The sequence below is a fragment of the Balaenoptera physalus genome (genome assembly GCF_965194825.1).
Source record: "Balaenoptera physalus genome assembly, chromosome: 20".
Classification (NCBI taxonomy): Eukaryota; Metazoa; Chordata; class Mammalia; order Artiodactyla; family Balaenopteridae; genus Balaenoptera; species Balaenoptera physalus.
Genome location: NC_138901.1, coordinates 27,524,637 through 27,536,727, shown reverse-complemented (window position 1 = coordinate 27,536,727; position 12,091 = coordinate 27,524,637). Strand labels below are relative to the sequence as shown.

The window sequence follows — 12,091 nt, the reverse complement described above, 5'->3', positions numbered from 1 at the left end:
ATTGCAGCTTTATTTACAATAGCCAGGACATGGAAGCAACCTAGGTGTCCATTGACAGATGAATGGATAAAGAAGATGTGGTACATATATATGATGGAATGTTACTCAGCCATAAAAAGAAACAAAATTGAGTTTTTTATAGTGAGGTGGATGGACATAGAGTCTGTCATACAGTGTGACGTAAGTCAGAAAGAGAAAAACAAATACCGTATGCTAAGACATGTATATAGAGTCTAAAAAAGAAAAAAAGTTTATGAAGAACCTAGGGCCAGGACAGGAATAATGGCACAGAGATAGAGAATGGACTTGTGGACATGGGGAGAGGGAAGGGTAAGCTGGGACGAAGTGAGAGAATGACATGGACTTATATATACTACCAAATGTAAGATAGATAGCTAGGGGGAAGCAGCCGCATAGCACAAGGAGATCAGCTTGGTGCTTTGTGACCATTTAGAGGGGTGGGATGTGGAGGGTGGGAGGGAGATGTAAGAGGGAGGAGATATGGGGATATATGTATATGTAGAGCTGAATCACTTTGTTATAAAGCAGAGACTAACACACCATTGTAAAGCAATTATACTCCAATAAAGATGTTTAAAAAAAAAAAAGTGGTGAGAGAGGACATCCTTGTCTTATTCCTGATCTTAAAGGAAATGCTTTCAGCTTTTCACTATTGAGTATGATGTTATCTGTGGGCTTATCCTATATGGCCTTTATTATGTTGAGGTATGTTCCATCTATAACCACTTTGTTGAAATTATTTTTATCATAAATTGATGTTGTATTTTGTCAGAATCTTTTTTGTCATCTATTGAGATGATCGTATGATTTTTATTCTTTATTTTGTTAATCTGTATCACATTGATTGATTTGTGGATATTAAAATATCCTTGAATCCTTGGAGTAAATCTCATTTGATCATGGTGTAGGTTCCTTTTAATTTATTGAATTTGTTTTGCTAATATTTTGCTGAGGAGTTTTAGATGTATGTTTATCAGTGATATTGGCCTGTAAAATTTTTTTGTGTGTGTGGTATCTTTGGTTTTGGTATCAGAGTGATGCTGGTCTTGTAGAATGAGTTGGAAGTGTTCCTTTCTCTTCAGTTTTTTGGAGCAGTTTGAGAAGGATAGGTGTTAACTTGTCTTTAAGTAGTTGATAGAATTTACCTGTGAAGCCATTTGGTCCTGGACTTTAGTTTGTTGGGAGTTTTTTGATTACTGATTCAATTTCATTACTGGTAATTGGTCTGTTCATATTTTCTATATCCTCCTGATTCAGTCTTAGGAGACTGTACATTTGTAGGAATTTATCCATTTCTTCTAAGTAGTCCATATAACTGGCATTCATAGTAATCTCTTACAATCCTTTGCATTTTTGTGTGTCAGTTGTAACTTCTTTTTCTCATTTCTGATTTTATTGATTTGGGCCTGCTCTCTTTTTTTCTTGATAAGTCTGACTAAAAGTTTATCAATTTTATTTTATTTTTTTGAAGGAGCTCTTAGTTTCATTGTTTTTTTTTTTACTATTCTTTTTAAAAATCTGTAATTCATTTATTTCTCCTCTGATCATTTCTTTCCTTCTACTATGTTTGGATTTTGTTTTTTTCTTCTTTTTCTAGTTTCTATGGATGTAATTTTGGTTGTTTATTTGAGATTTTTCTTGTTTCCTGAGGGAGGCTTGTATTGCCATAAACTTCCCTCTTACAACTCAGAACACAGCTTTTGCTCTGTCCCATAGTTTTTGGATCATTGTTTTTATTTGTCTTCAGGTACTTTTTTGTTTCCTCTTTGATTTCTTCAGTGACTCATTGGTTGTTTAGTAGTGTATTGTTTAGCTTCCATGTGTTTGTGTTTTTTGAAGTTTTTTTCCTTGTAGTTGATTTCTAGTCTCATAGAGTTGTGGTTGGAAAAGATGATTGATATGATATCAGTCTTCTTAAATTTACTGAGACTTGTTTTGTGGCCTGGCATGTTATATGTCCTGGAGAATGTTCCATGTGCACATGAAAGAAATGTGTATTCTGCTGCTTTTGGGTGCAATGTTATCTCTCTATATATTAAGTTCATCTGGCTTAATGTGTTGTTTAATGCCAGTGTTTCCTTACTGAGTTTTTGTCTGGATGATCTGTTCATTGATGTAAGTGGGGTGCTAAATTCCCCTACTATTATTGTGTTACCATTAATTTCTCCCTTAATGTTTGTAAATATTTGCTTTATGTATTTAGGTACTCCTAAGTTGGGAGCATATATATTTATAATCACTATATCTTCTAGGTGGTTTGATCTCTTCATCATTATATAATATCCTTCTCTGTCTCTTGTTACAGTCTTTGTTTTAAAGTCTATTTTTTCTTATATAAGTATTGCTACCTGGCCTTCTTTTTATTTTCATTTGCATGAAATACTTTTTTCATCCCCTCACCTTCCGTCTGTGTGGCTTTGGGTCTGAAGTGATTTTATTTTAGGCAGCATATACTTGGGTCTAGTTTTTGTACCCATTCAGCTACCCTAGGTCTTTTGGTTGGATCATTTAGTCCATTACTATTTAAAGTAATTATTGATAGGTATGTACTTATTGCCATGTTGTTAATTGTTTTGAATTTCTTTCCTATTTAAAATTGGGATATTTTTTCACAATGTTTTTTTTTTTTTGCATTAACTTTGCTTTTTCAAAATATTGCATTAGAATATTGTTTTCCTTGGTTGCTGTTTTGACACAAATTAAATTTTGCCTCATCTGCTTTATTTTCATCACCTTAGTCACCAGCACCTGTGGTTCTTTATACAAATTTGACTCTGCAGCTCTTTTTTTTTTTTTTTTTTTTTAACTTTTTCTTTGTATTTTCCCTCTCCAAGTGTTAGCTACTTTTGGGTTGTTAACTGTTTTGGTTGCACCTGATTAAGGGGTGCATAAACAGATATTTGCTACAGAATAAAAGCAAGTAAGAAGTGTATTTGTGGAAGAGATTTTGGTTTGCTGATCCCAGTGCTGGGATAATTAGGGTTATGTTCTGGAAGATGCACCAGAGAAGGGGGAGGAGTGAGTAGGTCAAGGCTCTTAATGACTAGCTTCTTGCCTATAGGTTCCTAAAGGCTGTTGGATGGAAGGGGAGCACAAGTGTGTAGCAAGGCCAGGAGTGTTGTTTGGGATACAGGTTTTCTTTTTGCAAGACAACTCATGCTGTGTGTTCTGAGTTGCAAGTGTGATAGACCTGGTGTCTTCTAAACAGTGATTGGAAGTTAATATCCAGCATTTTATTTTTCCTGTTGTATATGTGGGGTGTGTGTGTGTGTGTGTGTGTGTGTGTAAGAGAGCCAGGAATGCCCTCAATATTTTCATCTTTTATGTGCTTGCTGGAGGATGTCCAGGAAGAGGCAGCAATTCTTTTTTTCAATGAAGATCTCTTTCTAGTGAAAATCGTGAAATGAGTTTATAGCTCCAGATACCTAAGCTTCGTAGAGTGATTTATGGAAGAGCTGTTTAGCAACTTTGTTCTGTATATACATTATTAGTTTAGTTTGTGTGCTAAGCAGCAGACCTATTTTTTGAAGCAATATTCCATATCACTTTTGTCTTCTCCCTATTTTAATGCTTTTGCACAGTTTTGCCAATAAATAGCAGAACCTTTGTTTTCGCATTTTCTCAAACCAACTGACCAAAGGTGATGCAGATAAAGTAAATTCTTTGAGAATGCTTGGAAGAAACTCTCAGGCACTTACCATAATATTTGCAGAACAGTTGGTGGTCCAGTCTTTTGAGTCTACCTGCCACAAGGGAAACTCTGACAGCACTTGGATGGATTAGATGTCAAACCACAAATGTGAAGATGTAGAAACCAGTCAGATTCTTGGAGTCCTAGAAGGTAATGGTGGGAAGTTTCAACAGGACAGTGGGAGATATCCAGGTGGCCATGTAGTTATTACCTGGGCAGTCCTGTTATAGACAAGATCCCAGGAGGAGGCAGAGCATAACATTAGAGGAACCAAGCAGCAGGAGGGGACTGAGATGTAAAGACTGTGTCTAGTCCTTAGAATGACTGACATGAGTCAGCATGCTCAACAGAGAAAAATCAGGGTGCTTTGAAACTAAGACCTGTTAAGTAGAAGGATAACGTTAGGATCAAGTTACTAAAATTAGGTCCTCTTGGTGGAACCAGGGTTGGAGTAAGATATGCAGATAAACTTTAACTTGTTACAGTCCCCTTTATAGGGCTAGTATTGGTCCCAGAGAAGGATGCATGGGCTGTTCTCATAGCTGGAAGGTTAAGTAATAAAGGATTTAAATAACAGGGTATGGCAGCTTATTCTTACTAGGTGCTAACTATGTACTACAGATGGTTTTAAAAGCTTCAGAGGTATTAACTCATTTGGCCCTAATGAAAACACTATGAATTAAGTAGTATTATCCTTTCCATTGGTATAAGTAACTTGCTCAAGATCATAGTGGCAGAACTAGGATTTGGACTCAGGCAGTTTGGTTTTGGAGCCACATTCTTCACCATTATGTTATGTTATTTAGACAAGCAGATCATTGACTCACCAAAATTAGAGCTTCAGTAGTTCAAAGGAACAGAAATCTGGGTGTATGGTTAAACTTGAATTTGGTGGCATATCTGGGAATAAACCCTTTCCCTAAGTACCTAAGAAATAGGATGTCTCCAGTGAATTGGTGAATATGATACAGAAGCTTCATTCAGGAGACTCACTTGAAGGTGTTTCAGATTGGTCTTTCTAGAACTTTCTAGAATTCAGCCACTTCTTCTCATTTGTGCTGACTCTGGGGGGCTGTTCTCTGAGTTCTGCTATATTCATATACATTAGCTTTTGAGTTCTTTGACTCTGTTCAGGACCCCATTCCATTTTCATATTCTCGTTGTGGGAGCTGTCCTCTTCTCAAAGATTCACCATACCACATGTCCTAATTTCCATCTGACTCTCTTGGTTCAACCTACACATTTCCTCCACATTTCAACTGAAGTTAGAAAACAGTGTTCAGTGGCTGGTTAACAAATATTGTTAGCCTGGGAAGATACTTAATTAATGTTTGTTTTAAATTAAAACACCTTAAATTACTTATTTGAAATATAAATATGTATTTAACTTTGGCATTTTATATTCAGTACGAGGAAGTAGGAAGGCCATTTTCTCCTGTTTTGGTTAACAAATTTACATGTCATGTGGATCTTATTCTCCTATAAAATTTCTATAATGCTAACTATCTGAAGAAAGCATTTAGCAATTACTTACTACATAGTTGTATATTTACCATTGTTGTCTTGTACTGTCGTTGAGCTCATTAATTATTATTTAACTTTTCATAGGCTTGTCTTCCCAAGTGGATTATTAACTCCTTGGGACAGGAATTATACCTCATGGGTTTTTTCCATGGCCCCCAGGGCAGTGCCTTACACATAATGGTATGAATATATATTTTTTCACTCACAACACTGACCTTTTATTATTGAACACTGACAGAAAGAGAGGGGGAAAGAAAGTGAGACAGGGAGAGAGAGAATCAGGGAGGGAGAAAGAGAGAAAACATTCGTCCATCTGTGTTTTTCAAGGAAGTGGGTTATTCATAACTTGTACTAATTTTACCTCCTACCATTCATTCCTATCTTACAGAGCCTGGGCTCTCTGTGCATCTTGAGCAGCTAATCTGTATGCTCTAATAAGCCCTCTTAGGAATTCAGGGTTGGTGTTTTAAACCACAGTCCCTGAATCATACAGTGTCTTCAGAGTCCTTAATTGATTTTAAAGGTGAGAAAACACTATTAGTTGGAAAGACAAACCTGTTATTTTATCGGAGTTTTTAGGCTGGCCATTGAATATTTTAGTAGGATACAGAGGAAGGAGGTTTAAACTCTCTACATGAGCATGTAACTGAAGTCTTCTTCTAGGAATAAAGTGAAAAAAAGGAAAAATAAAAACGGTTTCCCCTCTGCATGGCTGCTGGGAATACCTAGAAAGTGATCTGTCTGCATTCACAGTAAGTTATGTCTGAAAGGTATTCCTATTTATGTGTGGCAAAGCGCAGAAACATGTCTAGGTGGTCCTGTTGGCAGAAGAGCCAATGACATATAAGAGGAGAGGGAGGAGGTTTGATCTTGGTGTTTGTAATAATAATAGCTAACAGTTTTTGATTCATTGATATTTTCTAGAGATTGTTCTATGTACTTTCAATATTTTAACTCATTCAATCTTCACATCAACCCTATGAGGTAAGTAGTGTTAATTTCCTTATGATAATGATAATGAAGAACTTTCTCAAGTAACAACTAATAAGTGATAGAGCCAGTATTTAATCCTAAACAGTTTGACTGTAGAAACTTGTGGGCCAAGATAGTCTCTGTCTCATCTATCAACTATGCCACTGTAGTTTAAAAGCTGTCCTAGGGAATATGTAAATGTATAGGCATGGCTGTGTTCCAATAAAACTTTATCTATAAAAACAAAGGGCCAAATTTGGTCCATGGTTTGACAGCCTCTACTCTAGAGCTCAACTATTTGCCCTTCTAAAATTAAAGTGTCATTTTTTTTCTTTACTGTAAATTTACATGTGAGGGATTAATTATTTTGTGGATTACCCATACCAAATAGTGGGTATTGTTTTTTTTCTTTTTCCTCCTTTTTCAAAAACTTCATGGTTCTGGTAGAACTAAAATGAAATCTGGTGAATTACGGCAACAGATCCTCTTGTTTCACAACATGAATCTTTCCAACCTCAGCAACTGGTTGTCAGGCATTCACTTCCTTGACGTCATGATGGTAATGATGGTGTCCATAATCTCTGTTTCCTTTCCATATGATGAGGCTACTATTAAGGCTCTCCTAACAACTGCTTGGACTTGTTTTCTGAATTCAAGTTGTCCCTACTAATAGATTGAGTATTAGATGAAACTACAAGAAAAGAGCTGGTCACTCAGTCTGTTTGGGCTCCTTTTTGTATGACCCCAGTTACTAGAACAGAAGCAAAATCTCTGGAAGGGGCTGATTAATTCAGAAGGGAATGTGGGGTCAGGAGATTTGGATAGCATTGAACATAAGGTTGAAGGTAGAAGAATTAATATTAATACTAATAATTAACTTTTATGAAGCATCTTACAGTTTACAAAATACTTTCCTCCCACTCCTACTGATGACCAGCCCAGCTCTTTCCTCCCCTCCCCTCCTTGGGTGGTTGGGGATTTGTTTTAATGGTGTTTCAGAGTGTAAGGCTGCTGATACCATCTAATCTGAGCAGATACTGGGACCTGAGCACATTACTTATTCATGCATTTGCTGATAGAGATGGAAGTCCAAACTTGACATCAGTAGATCCAGAAGGAGATGCCTTTACATCTTCTATCTTTTTAAATCTGGGTCCTGCATGTCAAGGAGAAGAAAAGTACATCACTTAGAAGTGCATCAGTCACTTACGTGCTTGGAAACATGTCACAGTGAGTGGTGAAATATTATTAATTTCTTTTGCCCTCAGAATAATTCATGCACTTACAAGTATAATCTGCATCACAATGAAATATTTGGATGTAAGTGTAGATTTAATTAACGTCAGAAAAATCTCTGAAACAAGGGAAGCAAGGAAATTCACAGTTAAGTCAGCTTCAGACATCAGTGTGGCAAGGAATTTTGGGACATGCTATAACCTTGTGTAGCCTTGGTAATTAATTAAGAGGGTCAATGAAGGGAAGAAATGGGAGAGCTGCCTCCAAAGCTCTTAGACCTGTAGATGAGACTTGAGCTACTCATGCTGGTTTTGCATACTAACCATAATTTGGATCCTTTAATTCAATGTTGGTTTAATGTGATAACTATTTATTGAATCATTGTCATATCAAAAGCTCAGATCTAGACATGAGATGATACAAATACAATAATAATAATGTAGTAGTGGGTGCTGTTGGTGCCCTGCCCAAATCTCCCTTACATGGTTGCTGTGAATATTGGCTGTTAATTAGCTCATGGCTGCCCTTTTCTCCAGAGAATTGTCCTCAGCCAAATGGGAGCTGCCTGGCCATGGAGGGTATGTCTTCCTCCCCACCCCCCGGAGGGCAGCCTATAGCCAATGATTGACTGACATGGAGGGCTTCGATGGGGGGAGGGTACAAAGGGCTGGATCCATTCCAATGTGGATCCAACTCTGGTGCAGTTTATGCTCCAGAGCACCCCATGGGACCTTGCAGAAGTTATATTTCAACTTAACTCTTCCTGCTGCCCTATCTTGCTTCCCTCATTCTTTTATTCCTGAGACTTCTCCTTCAATTAAATCATAGGCACCTAAATCCTCATCTCAGATTTTACCTCTAGAGAGCCCAACCTAAGACACAGTGCTATCACTTATTGCATAAATTATTAGGGGCAAGACATTGGCTGAGCAATTTACATGTATTATCTCATTTGATCTTTACAATAACTGTAATGCTGTTGGAATTGAGGCTCAGAGAGGTTCATTAAGGGCTCAAAGTCCCACAGTTAATAGAACCAGCTTTCTGGGACAGGTCTGTCAGACTCCATAGGCCTCATTCTTTCCAGGTGCCTGAGTTGAGTAAGACACATGTTCGTGCATGCTCCATACACCCACAGGAGCTTACAGTTCATTAGGCAGGGAAAGCAAATGCAAAAATATTATCAGAGAGATACAGGAAAGGTTATGGGGATTCAGAGGAGAGAGCTCACATCCAGTTGAAAAGCATGACTCTTTGTAGAGATTTTATCACATGCTTACACAGAGACCATGCTGATCTCTCAGTTTTTCCATCTGGACTCATGCTGGTGTCTAACCTGGTATATTTTAAGCTTTGTACTTGAAGAATAGTCATGTGGACAAGATTGAATTATAGTTGTATTGTATGAACTCCTTCATGAGCCTGTTGTAGATAAAACTTTTGTGATACCAAGGGAGGCATGGGACCACAGAACAGGGTCCCAAATTTTTTAATAGTCAGGAAGAGGATACCTCTTTGATATTCCCTTCTCTGAAATTGGTCACCTGAAAATCATGAAACATCAGTGGTCCTATTCCCATCTTTTAGACCACTAGTCTAGAATGGTAGTAATAGAGATGAAGAGAATGACAAGATTTGGGGCATATGTTGAACTAGAGCTGATAGAATTTTTAAGAACATGCTAATGAGATTGGATGTGACCTACATGAAGTTTCTACTCTATTACTTTCCACGCCTAGGAACTAAAAGCTGGCAATTTGTCCCCAGGCCTCATAGAGAACAGAATTTAATCTGCATTAATCCTCATAGTTTGTTCCCCAACTAGGCAATGAACTGGGGAGGGATTATGGCTTCCTGTGATGCTCTCCACACAGGGTCTGTGCCTTTTAGGTGGGGAACACTCAGTCAACATTCTAGGTGATCTTCACATTGAATAGAGTTCTTGTTTTTGAGAAGTCAGTGAAGAATCAAACTCAAAGATTTATTCTCCCAAACCTATTGCTCTGGTTTTCCCCTAGTAATCCATGATTTATTTCTCTTCTTCTCTCCTTGGAAATAGTAGAGACTAGTATATAGTAGTAGTATAGTACTATAATACTAGTATTAATAGTAGTATGTATGTCTTCACACATACACACACACACATACATACAACCCTAACAACTTTATAATGATTTGCATGTTTTTCTTGGAAAATCCATTACATAATGATTTTAAATAGTATTTATTATCTGTGTGATTTGGTCTTTGTAAGCAAGGTACATAATCTCTTCCATTTCATCTAAAAGTGGGCTAATGATGCTCCTATCAACCCCTTTCCAGTGTTTTAACAAGTATGCAATGAAAATGCCTGGTAGAATAAATGGCTAATTAAGTGTAAGGAAATTATGATTTTTGTTTTTGTTTTTGTTTTTGTTTTTAAAATTAATTAATTAATTTTTTTTTTTTTTTTTTTAGCTGTGTTGGGTCTTCGTTTCTGTGCGAGGGCTTTCTCTAGTTGCGGCAAGTGGGGGCCACTCTTCATCGCGGTGCGCGGGCCTCTCACTGTCGCGGCCTCTCTTGTTGCGGAGCACAGGCTCCAGACGCGCAGGCTCAGTAGTTGTGGCTCACGGGCCCAGTTGCTCCGCGGCATGTGGGATCTTCCCAGACCAGGGCTCGAACCCGTGTCCCCCGCATTAGCAGGCAGATTCTCAACCACTGCGCCACCAGGGAAGCCCTGGTTTTTTTTGACTCTTTTTATTTTTTATTTTTTTTCACACACACACACTGTATTTTATTTTTACAAGAGATAAATAGACTGACACCAAGCATTGTAAATGGATGACCACAACAAAAGCAACAATGATTGCAATTACCAAAAACGAAACACACTCATACTATGTCATAATATTGACATTCAGTCCAGTAATCCTCCACTGTAACAGCTCCTTTACTTTGCAGTGAAAATTGATTTCTATATTCTTTGCCTCTGAGTCCTTCTGGGATTTTTTTTTTTTTAATTCAAACAGAAAGTCACAAAAATTATAATCATCCTCATCAGTTCACTCAGTCCCATGTAATTAATTTTTTTTTATCTTAATCTTTTGTTAGCACTTTTATGAGTTCATCAGTTTTTCATTAGAGTTCTGAAAATGCTTATTCATTCAGTTCAACAGTACAGTTATCAGAAACCTGTACTTGTTAAGAGTCTTTTCTATGAATTCCTTGAAGATGAACCCCTTTTATAGGAACATATTTGCAAAAGCATCAGAGTACACCAAGAACTGTCTGTAAATGACAAAAGACTTAAAAATGACCACAGTTAAAGATTTGATGAAAGTTCATAATAGTGCAATTGACAAGGAAATTTAGTTTTTTCTGAGATATACATTTTAAAGTAATAACTAGAATTATGACTTATAACATTATACCAGAACATATAAGATTTTTAGAAATTTCACATAATGTCTGAAACATTTATATTAACATATTTCCATACAAATAACCCAATGAAAGTTTAGTATTAGTTGTTTTGTTTGTTTGTTTGTTTTATACTGCAGGTTCTTATTAGTCATCAATTTTATACACATCAGTGTATACATGTTAATCCCAATCGCCCAATTCAGCACACCACCATCCCCACCCCACTGCAGTTTTCCCCCCTTGGTGTCCATATGTCTGTTCTCTACATCTGTGTCTCAACTTCTGCCCTACAAACTGGCTCATCTGTACCATTTTTCTATTTCCACATACATGTGTTAATATACGATATTTGTTTTTCTCTTTTTGACTTACTTCATTCTGTATGAGAGTCTCTAGATCCATCCACATCTCAACAAATGACTCAATTTAGTTCCTTTTTATGGCTGAGTAATATTCCATTGTATATATGTACCACAACTTCTTTATCCATTCGTCTGTCGATGGGCATTTAGGTTGCTTCCATGTCCTGGCTATTGTAAATAGTGCTGCAATGCACATTGGGGTGCATGTGTCTCTTTGAATTATGGTTTTCTCTGGGTATACACCCAGTAGTGGGATTGCTGGATCATATGGTAAATCTATTTTTAAGGAACCTTCATACTGTTCTCCATAGTGGCTGTATCAATTTACATTCCCACCAACAGTGCAAGAGGGTTCCCTTTTCTCCACACCCTCTCCAGCATTTGCTGTTTGTAGATTTTCTGATGATGCCCATTCTAACTGGTGTGAGGTGATACCTCATTGTAGTTTTGATTTGCATTTCTCTAATAATTAGTGATGTTGAGCATCTTTTCATGTGCTTCATGGCCGTCTGTATGTCTTCTTTGGAGAAATGTCTATTCAGGTCTTCTGCCCATTTTTGGATTGGGTTGTTTGTTTCTTTAATATTGAGCTGAATGAGCTGTTTATATATTTAGGAGATTAATCCTTTGTCCATTGATTCGTTTGCAAATATTTTCTCCCATTCTGAGGGTTGTCTTTTCGTCTTGTTTATGGTTTCCTTTGCTGTGCAAAAGCTTTGAAGTTTCATTAGGTCCCATTTGTTTATTTTTGTTTTTATTTCCATTACTCTAGGAGGTGGATCAAAAAAGATCTTGCTGTGATTTATGTCAAAGAGCGTTCTTCCTATGTTTTCCTCTAAGAGTTTTATAGTGTCCGGTCTTACATTTAGGTCTCAAATCCATT

General features: G+C 37.1%; 1 protein-coding gene across 5 annotated transcripts in view; it reads left to right on the top strand.

The window, feature by feature from the left end:
• The window catches only part of CA10 (carbonic anhydrase 10), a 618,162-nt gene that overhangs the window by 80,881 nt on the left and 525,190 nt on the right, over window positions 1-12,091 (top strand). The window lies entirely within an intron of this gene.